This window comes from Coptis chinensis, chromosome 5 (genome assembly GCF_015680905.1).
Source record: "Coptis chinensis isolate HL-2020 chromosome 5, ASM1568090v1, whole genome shotgun sequence".
Classification (NCBI taxonomy): domain Eukaryota; kingdom Viridiplantae; phylum Streptophyta; class Magnoliopsida; order Ranunculales; family Ranunculaceae; genus Coptis; species Coptis chinensis.
This window is the reverse complement of record NC_141460.1, coordinates 79,266,009-79,278,936: the sequence shown is the minus strand read 5'-3', so window position 1 is coordinate 79,278,936 and position 12,928 is coordinate 79,266,009. Positions and strand designations below refer to the sequence as shown.

At 39.3% G+C, this 12,928-nt stretch overlaps 1 long non-coding RNA gene across 1 annotated transcript; it reads left to right on the top strand.

The window, feature by feature from the left end:
• Positions 1–10,120: 10,120 nt before the first annotated feature.
• On the top strand, positions 10,121–12,459 carry LOC147499117 (uncharacterized). The gene is made up of 4 exons (XR_015194410.1): positions 10,121–10,316; positions 10,411–10,492; positions 10,896–10,970; positions 12,330–12,459. It is a non-coding gene; the product is annotated as an uncharacterized LOC147499117 (long non-coding RNA).
• Positions 12,460–12,928: the final 469 nt, after the last annotated feature.

The following is a 12,928-nucleotide window of genomic DNA, read 5'->3' as shown; positions in this document are numbered from 1 at the left end:
AACCCTATTCTCTAAAACAACGTGATTATATACTTAGGTTTGAAACCCAAGCCCAACACAGCCTCGGGCCTAGAAACCAGGCCCACATATCCCAAATCCAATCCAACAGATTTTTAAATAAATAATTTAATTAATTAATAAATAGAAAAAATATGTATTTTAAATACGGGCGTTACATTATATCTTCTTCTTATTTATATATCAATGATAGTCTAATGACTTCTAGCTAAACCTCCATTAGAGGGGTTTGATGAAACTTGATGAAGACTTGATATGTTAGTTAGGATTATTGCTTCTTAAGAGTTTCACTCTAGTAGGTTAGTTGATTCGCCATGAGAATGGGTTGAACTTCCTCACATGCTAATTATTAGTTGGTAGAGATTGCCATAAATAATTAGGGATCAAACACTTAATCTTAATTGGTTAGGATTGCAATAATCTACACTAGCATATTAGGAATACATCAAGTGGAAACAAATTCCCCTAATCCTTTCTCCATATTCACATTTTAGTATTAAATTGTTGTTAAGCATAATCTAGCTATCATAATTTCAATCACCATATTAGTTTAATTAAATCCATTACTCTCATTAGTTTTGTTAGAATCAATTGAACTACGAAACCTTACGTTTAAACAAACTAGGAGTAGAATAAATTCTCTACTCCATATATTTCACGATAACCGAGAGTAGATAACTTTGATAATATAGAATCATTTAGCTTTATTTTTAGTTATTCATAGCTTAAATAGTTAATAGTAGGTAAAACTATAGTTTTACTTTTATCAAATGGCGCCGCTGCCATCTTTGTTCTGTTTAAATTTGTTTTCTTTAGTATTTTCGTCCCTACCAAAACCCCATTAAACCCACCCACCCTTGTTTGGTTCTAACTGTGTTTGTTTGGTTCATAAATAATTATTTTTGGAATTCTACACGGAGCGCGCCTGCGCCCAGAGTACGCTATTTCGGGAGCGTGCACGCCCTCAAAACAGTGGACATCGGTTCAGGCAAGAGCGCGCCCGTGCCCCTTTCTGACCCGATATTCACAGGTTCATTCCAACTTTCTTCGTTCAAGTTATTCAGTGTTTCCAACTTCGTGAATACACTGTGATTGCGTATACAAGACGCTATTCAAACGCGTAGCAAGGAGGCATTCAGGTACTCCTTCTTCCACTCCTCACCTCTTATGTCAGAGGAGTTTTTAATTCTAGCATATCAGGGTTGTTTGACTGTTGTTAGTGGTTTGTTTCTTATTGGCTTTAACCTTGTATGAGATTAAGGTCCGGAACTAGTAAACCATCTTCTGTTATTTATCACAAACGTCAACACACACGCCTATCTAGAATACCACACACTACACCTGCACCAATGGCTGACGAAATAGATACTCCTCTCTCCGATTTTTACGAGGCCCTTAACGATAGCCCTAAGTCGTGCATCGTTCTTGCAGACCCAGTGGGAGATTTTGGAATCCCCCTGAATATATTTAATTTGTTACTGGTTTTTCACGGTTTAGACCACGAGAAGCCTTATCAACATATGCGTAGGATTGAACAAGTTCTTACCATATTTCATCATCCTACAGTTCATTCAGAGCAAATTAAACTTAGGGTGTTTCCTTCCACCCTAGCCGATAAGGCGGCATCTTGGTTAACTGCCTAAGCGCCTAATTCTGTGGACTCTTGGGCCAAACTTGTTCAATTATTCATGGAATAGTTTCACCCACCATTGAAGACAGATGAAATGATATATAAGATTCCTTTCATCCGCCAAAACCCTCATGAATCCTTCTCAGAGGCCTAGAATCGTTTCACTGATCTTCTTATTGAGTGTCCACATCATAACCTTGCAAAAGGCACGATTGTTCGTGCCTTTTTCAAAGGGATTTTACATCACCATAAGGAGGTTCTTGACATCATGAATGGGGGTAGTTTCCTTAGTAAAGGAGCCTCAGAGGCTTATAAGTTTTTGGAGGATCAATCTAAGCGTAATAATAACTGGGGGGTAATGACATCCCATTTCGACTAATTCTTCTTCCACAGTTAAGGTTGTCGTTATGTTTGACGTTAAATCAGATCCTGAGCTTAAAACTTTAATCGAATCTCTCACTAAAAAGGTATAAGCCATTTCAGTCTAACAAAAGCCTACTCCTATCATGAATGTCCACTCTGTTCCTTGTAATTTTTGTTTGAGTCCTGAGCATCCCGACTCCTATTGTCCTCTGGTCTATGAACAACCATCTGCTCATCCGGACAATGTTTGTTCCATTAATAGCGAACCTAACTCACCTTGGAGATAGTATCCCAACTTCAGTTGGAGAAATAATCACCACGTTACACCTCTAGGGTTTACTAATCAACCCGTTAGGCCAGCAAACACTTACAACCAGGCTCCACCGAGACAAGGACAAGGACATGGACAAGGTAATTATAATAATTACAATAATAATTATAATGATAATAGAGGTATCGTTCCGGTTAATAATAACTATCGCAACCCACCCGATAATAATCAACGTGAGATAGTTCCAGTCACACCACCTGTGACCACTACACCTTCACAACCGGATCGTTTCGACACCTTCATGCAGGCTAACCAACAGATGTTACAATCTTTTAATCATTCTAACCAACAACTTTTACAATCCATTAATCATTCCATCCAGCAGTTAGCCTAAGAAAGAGCCCAACCAAAAGATATGTTTCCAGGTCAAGCCATACCTAACCCTAAAATGCCAAACACAGACTTTGAAGTAACCGGTACTCCTAGTAATGAACATTTAAATGTAGGTGAGTTAAATGACATCACCACTCTCCGTTCTGGCAGGGTGGCGGATAACGCCATAACTATACTTGTTGTTACCGCACCTATAGTCATTGCATCTGATAATTTACTTGATACCGATGTAGTAACTAACAATCCTACTCCTGTAGAGGTACCAGTTAAACCTCAACCCAAGAGGAAAGCGGCCAAGGTTAAAACTCCTATTGATCCTTATGCTAAATATAAAGAGAACCCACTATTTCCCCAGAGACTAGCCATGGTACACAAGGATACTAACTTTGATGAGATTAGGGAGGTTTTTAAAAATCTAACGATTAACCTACCTTTTCTTAATGCTATTAAAAAGTTACCACAATATGCAAAGTTTCTAAAAGAGTTGTGCACTACTAGGCGGAAGACCAATATACCTAAAGACGCATTTTTAAGTGAACAGTTCCCAACTCTATCTGAACATAATGGAATCATTAAGTACAAGGACCCTGGTCGTCCTATTATACAATGCACCTTGGGGGATACCCACACGACGATCGCGTTATTAGACCTGGGGGCGAGTGTTAACTTACTCTCTTATTATTTATATAAACAAACAGGTCTACAAGAGATGCAACCTACTAAAATAATATTACAATTAGTTGATCGGTCTATTAATTATCCTAAGGGTGTAGTTGAGGTATGGCTTTGGTCTATCGATGTCCATGTCCTTTGGTCATCTTTCTGTTGTGGTAAATGTGTTCAAAATGATGAAACAGTTACCGGATTCGTCTATAGATGAGGAAGTTAGCATGATCGAGAGCCTAGCTCAAGATTATTTCAACAATACATTTCTAGAAAATCAAATGCACCAATTCTTTTCCTTCGGTAGTTCTGACTTCGACGATGACTCCTACTTAGAGGAAGTCGGCACCCTGTTCGAGTCTACACCTGTTTTAGATCCTTCTATCGCTCCATCTTTTGAGTTTGAAGACCTCTTACCTAAACAGGTCTTCACTACTCAAGACGAGGATCCTCCGGAATCCTTTTTACCCATTCCTCCCACCCCTATGCTTAAACCTCTTCCGGCTGAGTTAAAATATAGGGGTTAACCAATATTACCACCCTACTAGATGAGCCAATTAGGATTTCCCCCTACTAGATGGGAAATTAGGGTCTCCCCCCTAAATACACACAAAAAAAATCAAATTGAGTTGACCGAATTTTTTTTTTGTGTATTTTGGGGGGAGACCCTAATTTCCCATCTTACTTGGGGGGGGCGGGGGGGCGAATCCTAATTGGCTCATCTAGTAGGGGGGTAACACTAGTTCACCCTAAAATATATCCAACTTGATCCAGATGGTAGTCATTCGATGATCATATCTTCTAAGTTATCTGCTGATGAAGAGGCATGTTTGATTAGGGTGATTAGGGAACATTGTTCTTCGATCGGATGGTCCCTGGACGACATTAAAGGGATTGACCCTAGTGTATGCACACATCGCATACATTTGGAGGATAATGCGAAGACTTCACGAGAACCTCAGCGTCACTTGAACTCTGCCATGAAAGAGGTGGTCAGGGAGGAAGTCTTACGGTTACTCGATGAGGGCATCGTATATCCCATTTCCAATAGTGAATGGGTTAGTCCTATTCACGTAGTCCTTAAGAAATTGGGGTTACTATTGTTTGTAATGCTGCGGGTGAATATGTTTCCATACGTGTTCCTATGAAATGGAGGATCTGTATTGATTACAGATGCTTAAACGCCAATGCACGAAAGGATCACTTTCCTTAACCCTTTATAGATCGGATGCTCGAACGTCTAGCTGGTCTTGCTTATTATTGTTTTTTAGATGGCTATTCTGGCTATTTTCAGATCATTATTGATCTTGATGACCAAGACAAGACTACCTTCACATGTCTTTTTGGAAAATATGCTTATAAACGGATGCCTTTTGGTCTCTGTAATGCTCCTGGTACCTTCTAGCGGTGTATGCTTCATATCTTTAGTGACATGGTGGAGCGCTTTATGGAAGTTTTCATGGATGATTTTTCTATCTATGGAGACTCTTTTAGTGAATGCCTATCTAACCTTTACCAGGTGTTGACATTATGTGAGAAGAAAAATCTGGTTTTGAATTGGGATAAATGTCATTTTATGGTAAAGAGAGGAATAGTGTTAGGTCATATTGTATCTAGTGACGACATAGAAGTAGATAAGGCTAAATTGGATAAGATAGGGTCTTTACCTATACCACGGACTGTCCGTGACATTAGAGCCTTTCTAGGCCATGCAGGTTTTTATAGACGTTTCATCAATGATTATTCGAAAATAGCTAGTCCTTAAACTAATCTACTTTTAAAAGATGTCATATTTGATTTTAATTATGACTGCAAACAGGCTTTTGAAACTTTAAAAGTTGCTCTAACATCCGCACCGATTATACAGCCTCCCGATTGGTCTAAACCTTTTGAGCTTATATGTGATGCTAGCGATTATAGTGTTGGTGCTGTGTTAGGCCAAAAACTAGATGATAAGTCGACTATTATTTATTATGCTAGTAAAACTTTAAATGATTCTCAATGCAATTACACTACTACTGAAAAGGAATTTTTAGTTGTGGTTTATGCTTTAGATAAGTTCTGCCCTTATTTGGTTGGTTCTAAGACCTTAGTCTACACCGACCATGCAGCTCTTAGGTACCTTCTTGCCAAGAAGGATGCTAAACAGAGATTGATCTGATGGATTCTTCTCCTACAAGAGTTTACCCTAGAAATTAAGGATAAACGAGTGGTAGAAAATATAGTTGTCGATCACTTATCTAGACTTACTAATAAGAGCCCAAAACTATAGTTTTAACCCCCCTAACAATCATACTTTTAGACCAATTATGCGAGCAATAAATAAGAGTTAATGCTGATTACGTGCTTTTATGTATTTCAGGCATTGAAGTCAATTATATGTAGAAATGTACCACTTTGGCGAGATAAAGGAGCAAGGGTTGGTTGCTAAGAAGTTCTGTGATTAAAGGCCAAGATTCAAGGAGACAAAGCCTTTGTAAAGCTCGGTCAAAAGCTGAAAAGTCAACGCGGGCAGAAATAATGCACAAGTCAGTAGAACTTCTGAAGACCATATCTTTGGACTCATGCCTCGGAATTGGGCCTACCTTATGTCAAAACAATCGCCTCAGAAAGAGCATTCTAATGGTCTAAGATTTAACCCAATCAAAGGAGCAGAAGTGGACGAAAAGTCTATTGAAGTCAAAGCCAGCTGAAGCGGGCTTTGTGGACTGAAGAAATTGGGCTTTGGGCTCGATTTTCCGGCTCAAAACATGGCTCCTCAGCCCATGCATGAAAATGTGGATATGGTCTCCTCCATTTACACACAAAAGACGTAGCTCTTAAGATATTAGATAGGTTAGGTAGAAAGTAGCCATTAAAGCTTAGTTCTATATCTAGTTTTTGAATTAATTAATTAGTTTTTATTCTTGTTTTAATTTCGGTATTGAATGATTGTTATTGCTATTCATTAGATTAATAAAGTTATTTAGTTCTTGATAATCTAGTTTTATTTTCCATTAATTATTAGTTTCAATTCTTAGATTCAACAATTTGTCATTATTAGTTTGAATAAATTCTTGCATGAGTAGTTTCCATTTGAATTTAAATAAGCAAAGTTTCAATCTTTTTATCATCACTTGTTTAATTGCATATGGAAATGATAGCATGATGATTATAGGCTAAACCTCCATTAGAGGGGGTTGAAGAAGCCTTGATGAAGCTTGATTTGTGTTAGCATAGAGTAGTCATAATTTCCATTCTATTCTAGAAATGATTAATTCACCATGAGAATGGGTTTGATCGTTCACATGCTAGATGTTAGTTGGTAGAGATTACCATGAACAACTAGGAATTAGGAAGAACCAATTGTTCGAAAGCAATTGGACACGATTGGCGATTCGTCGTTAGTAAATTAAGTCGAAGTTAAGGTGGAATCAATCCCCTAATTATTCCTTATCATAGATTCAACCCGTGAAAGCATTTTAAGTAGTTGAATCCCATTATCTTGTTAGTATAAATTGTATCGTAGTATAATTCGTAAAACTCTAATTGACTTTAGTAGGATTAGTAAAACACGAAAACAACGAGTGCTAAAGAACCAGGAGTGGAACGAATCTTCTATTCCAACTCTATTTCAATAGTATCGAGAGTAGAAATCTTTGATAAGTAATCGAGCATAAAGTTCAGTTTTAGTTTTACTAGCGTTTAGAGTTTCTTCGCTTTATTCATTAGTAAAACTAGCATTTACGTTTATCAAATGGGCTTTGCCATCTTAGTTCCCTTTAACATTGTTTCCATAGTATAATTAGTCTTCCTAAAATCCCATTACACCCACCCACCCTTGTTTGATTCTAATTGTGGTTGTCCATTTCAGAACGGAAATTTTCGAGCAAATTCACACGGCGCTGACCCGCACGACTGGGCTAGAAAACTTGGGCGTGACCCGCCCTTAATAGATCTGGATCGAGCGCCCCCACCCTCAAAACACTTGGATTAGAGCGTTGCAAGAGCCCCCAAAGGCCTGGAATGCACAATTTTCCAGAGCGCGACCTGTGCCCACCATAGGCATACACGGAGCGCGACCTGCGCCCACCATAGGCCTACACGGAGCGCTACCTGCTCCCACTGCTGGATTTTCCCGATTTCCACAGGTTTGTTTCAAACTTCCATTTCTTCAAGATTTTCAGTGTTCTAACTTGTTATACACACTGAGCACGCGTAAACAAGATGCTATTTATAAGCGAAGCAAGGAGGCATTCAGGTACTCCTTTCTTTCATTCCTCACATCTCCAGTTAGAGGTTTATACTAGCATATCAGGATTGTTTGGAGTGTTGTCGCGTTTAGTTAAGATTGGTCTTAGCCTTGCATGAGATTAAGGTCAGGTCGAAGAAAAACACCTAATGTAATCAACCGGCAATGTCAACAAACACGCCTTTCTAGTATACCACGCACTACACCTTTAGCTAATATACCACACACACCACCTGAAATAATGGCTGAAGAAAGAGAGTCTCCTCTCTTAGACTTTTACAAAGCCTTGAACGATAGCCTAAAATCTTGCATCGTTCTAGCAGACCCAGTGGGGGATTTCTGAATCCCCCCAAATATATTTAATTTGTTACCTGTTTTTCATGGGTTAGACCATGAAAAACCTTATCATCACATGCGTAGGATTGAGCAAGTCCTTACAACATTCCACCATCCTACGGTTGGTGTTGAACAAATTAAACTGAGGGTATTTTCCTTCACTTTAGCCGATAAGGCGGCGTCTTGGTTAACTGCCCAAACGCCTAATTCTGTGGACTCGTGGGCCAAAAGCTTGTTCAACTATTTATGGAACATTTTTACCCACCCCTGAAGATAGATGGAATGCTTTCCAAGATTCATTTCTTTCGACAGAATCCTTATGAATCATTTTCAGAGGCTTGGAATCGTTTCACCAATCTTCTTATAGAGTGTCCACACCATAACCTCGCGAAAGACACGTTAGTTCGTGCCTTTTTCAAAGGACTTCTACACCACTATAAAGAAGTACTTGACATAATGAATGGGGGTAGTTTTCTAAGTAAAGGAGCCTCAGAGGCTTATAAATTTTTAGAAGATCAAACTAAGCGTAATAATAACTGGGGGGGTAGTGATGATATCTCCCGTTCCACTAGTTCTTTTACAACAGTTAAGGCCGCTGGTACGTTTGAGATGAAACCCGATCCTGAACTAAAAAATTTAATCGAATCTTTCACTAGAAAGGTAGAGGCTATTTCTGTTCAACAAAAGCCTATCCCCGCCATGAATGTCAACTCCAATCCATGTAATTTCTGTTTGAGTCCTGAACATCCCGACTCCTATTGTCCTCTAGCTTATGAACAACAAACATCACAACAAGATAACATTTCCTCAATTAATAGTTATCCTATTCCTAATACCCCTTGGAGATAACACCCCAACTTCAGTTGGAGAAATAATCAACAAGTAACACCTCCAGGGTTTAATAATCAAAACGTTAGGCAAGTAAACAATTACAACCAAGCTTAACAAAGACAAGGACAAGGACAAAGACAAGGTAATTATAATAATTATAACAATAATAATTATACTGCTAATAGAGGTATCGTTCCGGTTAATAATAATAACTATCACAACCCACCCATTAATAATCAACGTGACATAGTTACTGTCACACAACCAGTAGAAAATACCACTCCACAATCGGATTATTTTGATACCTTTATGCAATCCCAACAATAGATTTTACAAGCCATCCAACTTTCCTTATAGCATTTAGCACAAGAGAAAGTACAACCCAAAGGTGTGTTTCCAGGTCAAGCAATAACTAATCCTAAAACAACAAACACAGCCTTTGAGGTGAACGGTAATACTAGTACGGAAAATGCAAACGTAGGTGAGCTAAATTGTAAAGTTCTGAATTATTATTAAGGGTATTTTTGTAAATTTCATATCAACTCTGGGGTTGTTATGTAAATTGGTCGTCGGGTTTATTTTTCAAACGTACGTAACTGGAGGAAACTTAACTCTGACTCATAAGTCACGTTAGGTAAGCGACCATAGGCGAAAAGTTGACGAAATGCCGGTTAGCGGTTTTCTGCGTGCGAAGCTGGCACGAGTTAACAGCTTACACGCATGAGTGGGTTATTGTTATAGCCTGCGGTGAGATGGAATATAGAAGATTAAATTTAGCGGGATGAGCCGGAAAAATAATTACGGCACGACGTCAAATTCGTTAGTGGTTAGGAGTCTAAGTAGGACGTTTAATCTAAGTAGGATATATTGGGCTTGGGCCAAATATATCGCGGCCCAAAATAGAAAAAAAAACCGAAATCGCGAAACCGAAAATCGCGCAGACTCAATTCTCTTCTTCCCCAATTCGCTATTACTAAAACCTAAGAGAGAGAAACTTAATTCTTCCCAATTTCAGTAATCCAAACCTATAATTCCTCACCCCAATCTTAGTAAAACAAAAATCGCACCTTCTTCCCCAATTTTCGCACCTACTGAAACCCTAGGAGAGAGAAATTCGAATTCATCAAATTCCATCACTCCAAACCAACAATTCTTCACACTCAAACCTAAGAAACCTTAAACCCAAATGTGAGGATTCGAAATCACTTGGAATCGCGCTGTATCAAGGTAAAAGGTGAGTGCGATTTCGTATATATTTGATAATTTGATTTAAAGGTTGATGGAATTCGATATCTCGACTGTAACTGAGTGTATTGGGGGTGTTGAAGGTCGGCAATAGCAGTTGGACGAGCTGGAGTGCAGTGAAACAGTGGTGGAGTCGAAAAATTATTGGATTTGCGTCGTACCGCCGCTGCCGCCGCTGCCGGGTGAGTTTAATCCGCTCCAAACAACTAGTTTGAACTCGACGTCGATAGTTGGGGATGTATTGATGGAAGTATTGGACGGGGGTGTAGTATTTCGGCAGTAGCAGTTGGAGTAGAAGTGAATTCGAGCATACCGAAGCGAAATCGAGATAAGAGGTGAGTTAGTTTCGCCTCAATCAAATAATTTGAATTCGATTTCGTTCTATTTGGTTGTATGGAGGAAGGATGATTGAAATTGGGTGGTTGTTAGGTCGACAGCAGCTGTGGGAGGAGACAAAGTGAGCGATTTTGGTGGAGCAGCAAGCTAGGAGCGATTTTCGCTTGCTGACTCGGTAAGAATTGCTATATTCACTTTAATTTAAAGACGTTATGTTAGTCTAAACTTGTTTAGGATTTGATTCAGTAATGCACGATTGATAAGAAACACGACAGTAATTGTAATTAGATTTTATATGAACCGAAGAGTGGAATTTGTTTGTAGTTGAAATTTGGAATTTGAATTGAGAGGGGATAGGATTGGCGTCGATATGAGGGCCTGCCATGGCCGAAATAGCCGTAGAGACCGCCGAGTAAGATAACGCTTAAATGGCTGTAGCTCTGTTAACGGTAGTTAGATGGAAAGTTATCCGAAACCCAATTCTTAACGTCGAGAATTCTTCTCGACTTACACTAGATAAGAATTCCTCGTTGTTCGATCAATTCTAATAATCGACGTATTTGTATATGCTATTATAGGAATGAATTCGAGTGGATTGGGTTAAGCGGGATTGATTCAGTTAAGTGGGCTGGAGGAGAACGGAGCTTGCTAAGGTAGGAACCTACATACCAATATATAGCCTGCTTATTTTCATGCATGATTTGAATTGTTTAACTAGGAAATAGATAGTTGTGTATCAACCATGCATGTATATAGGATATTCATGTTTTGCATTGTATTTTCTCGCTATAAACTATATATATAGATAGCTTTCGCGTGAAATGGGTTTTCTGTAAAATCGGGAGTAGCGAGGGATTGTTTTCTGGTTCAAAGTGAAAAACTGGTTTTGGGGAAAGGTTCGCGTCTCTTGTCTCAGCAAGGAGACAGAGAGATGGATTTTGTAATGCGGGTAAGGATTATCCGGTTGTTTGTAACTAGGTGCGAGGTTCTGGATTGGTCCCGGGATGGTCGTGTTATTTACGATGATTCGCCGTTTGGGAATCATCGGTTGTTATTTACTATGACTGGCCGTTTGGGAGTCATAGGTTGTTCTACTCGATTTCGGGAAATCCATGAACTCACACCTATATAATCAACAGTTTTAAAAGAAAAACTAGATATGTAACTAGAGTATTTGAAAATAATCGGTAATACTAGTATATATATATAGATATTACTATGTTTATCACGAGGAGATTTAGAAAAGGAACTGTGAATTCCTACAAAGAAGGAACTGTTGTCGCATTTCCGGAGACGGCAGTTCGCTCTAGGATTCCAACTGTGGTGTACACCTTTCAAGGTGGTGGGCCACCTTTAAAGGGATGCATCACTGGATGTAGTCCGGGAATTCCTTGTCTACTTTTCTAGATAACCATGCTTGTATGTGGCACGCTGTATGGTGATTAGCTTGTGTGGGGTTACATGTTACCTCGATGAGGTTTAGACGCGAGGAGTGAGAGTTTAGTCCACTCCTGGATGTGTGTCAGGATCCTGAGCAGTCTGCAGTCGTCGAACGGTTGACCACCGTAAGTTAGGTGACAGCCCGTATGGGGGTCGTGGTCACAGGGCCCCACGAGCCCTAAAAGCTTTGGGGATTTTTGTGTAAACACAACAACGGCATTTCAGCTCCCTGCCGGTAAAATCAGGAAAACAACGGTGCATGGTTCACACTGGGAAGTACTGAACCGAGATTGCCTGTGACTGGGGCTGAGTACCAGTCGTACCCTCACCATTCTAATAGGATGCAGCGGCCACAATAGTTGTATGATGATTGTGAAAACTCTATTTTATATATCAATGAAGCATGTCAAGAGGATTTCTGCTAGTTAGTGATGTATGTATACATAGTCACAATATTTGAATACTATTATAGAAACCCTGCATGTTTTAAATGTTTTCTATAAGTAAACTATTATTGGTTATGTGCGTTTCTACTGGGCATAGTTGTTTGCTCATCCTACCTAACATTTCAGACGAGCCAGTTGCGGAGGAGGCTTTTCCTAACCCTAGCGAGGAGGGTTATGGGGATTTGGGAGGATTTCCCCATGCTTGACGAGAGGCAGAGTCAAGTTTATATTTTTAGACGTATAGAGATGACCTAGGTTATTCTTTTCTTTGTATATAATGAGCCTAGCTCTTTTCCTTTGGTTGTATAGAAAGAGACTAGTTTCTTTTGTTGTATATATAGAGAGCTAGGTCATTTTGATGTAATAATCGTATTTTGGCAACGGTTCTCCTTGTTTTGTAGTTATATCGTCATATCCCTGTAGTAGTTAGAGTTAAGTGTGGTATATATGGTTGTTGGATGTATGTATGGTTGGAGGAATGAATTATAAGATGTCCAGGGTTTATGACAGGTTATGACAGGTTTTAGGGTTTCTTAACGTCGATCAAACAAAGGAAACTCTGCCGAAATTTCGGTAGAATCGGGATAGGTGTCTGCCTCGAGATTCATTCCACGTCCTCGGGATGTGTGTTGGGTCTCGGGGCGTGACATAAATGCCATCACCACTCTCCGTTCTGGGAGAGTGGTTGATAACAACGTAACTATGCCTATAGTTACCCCACAAGT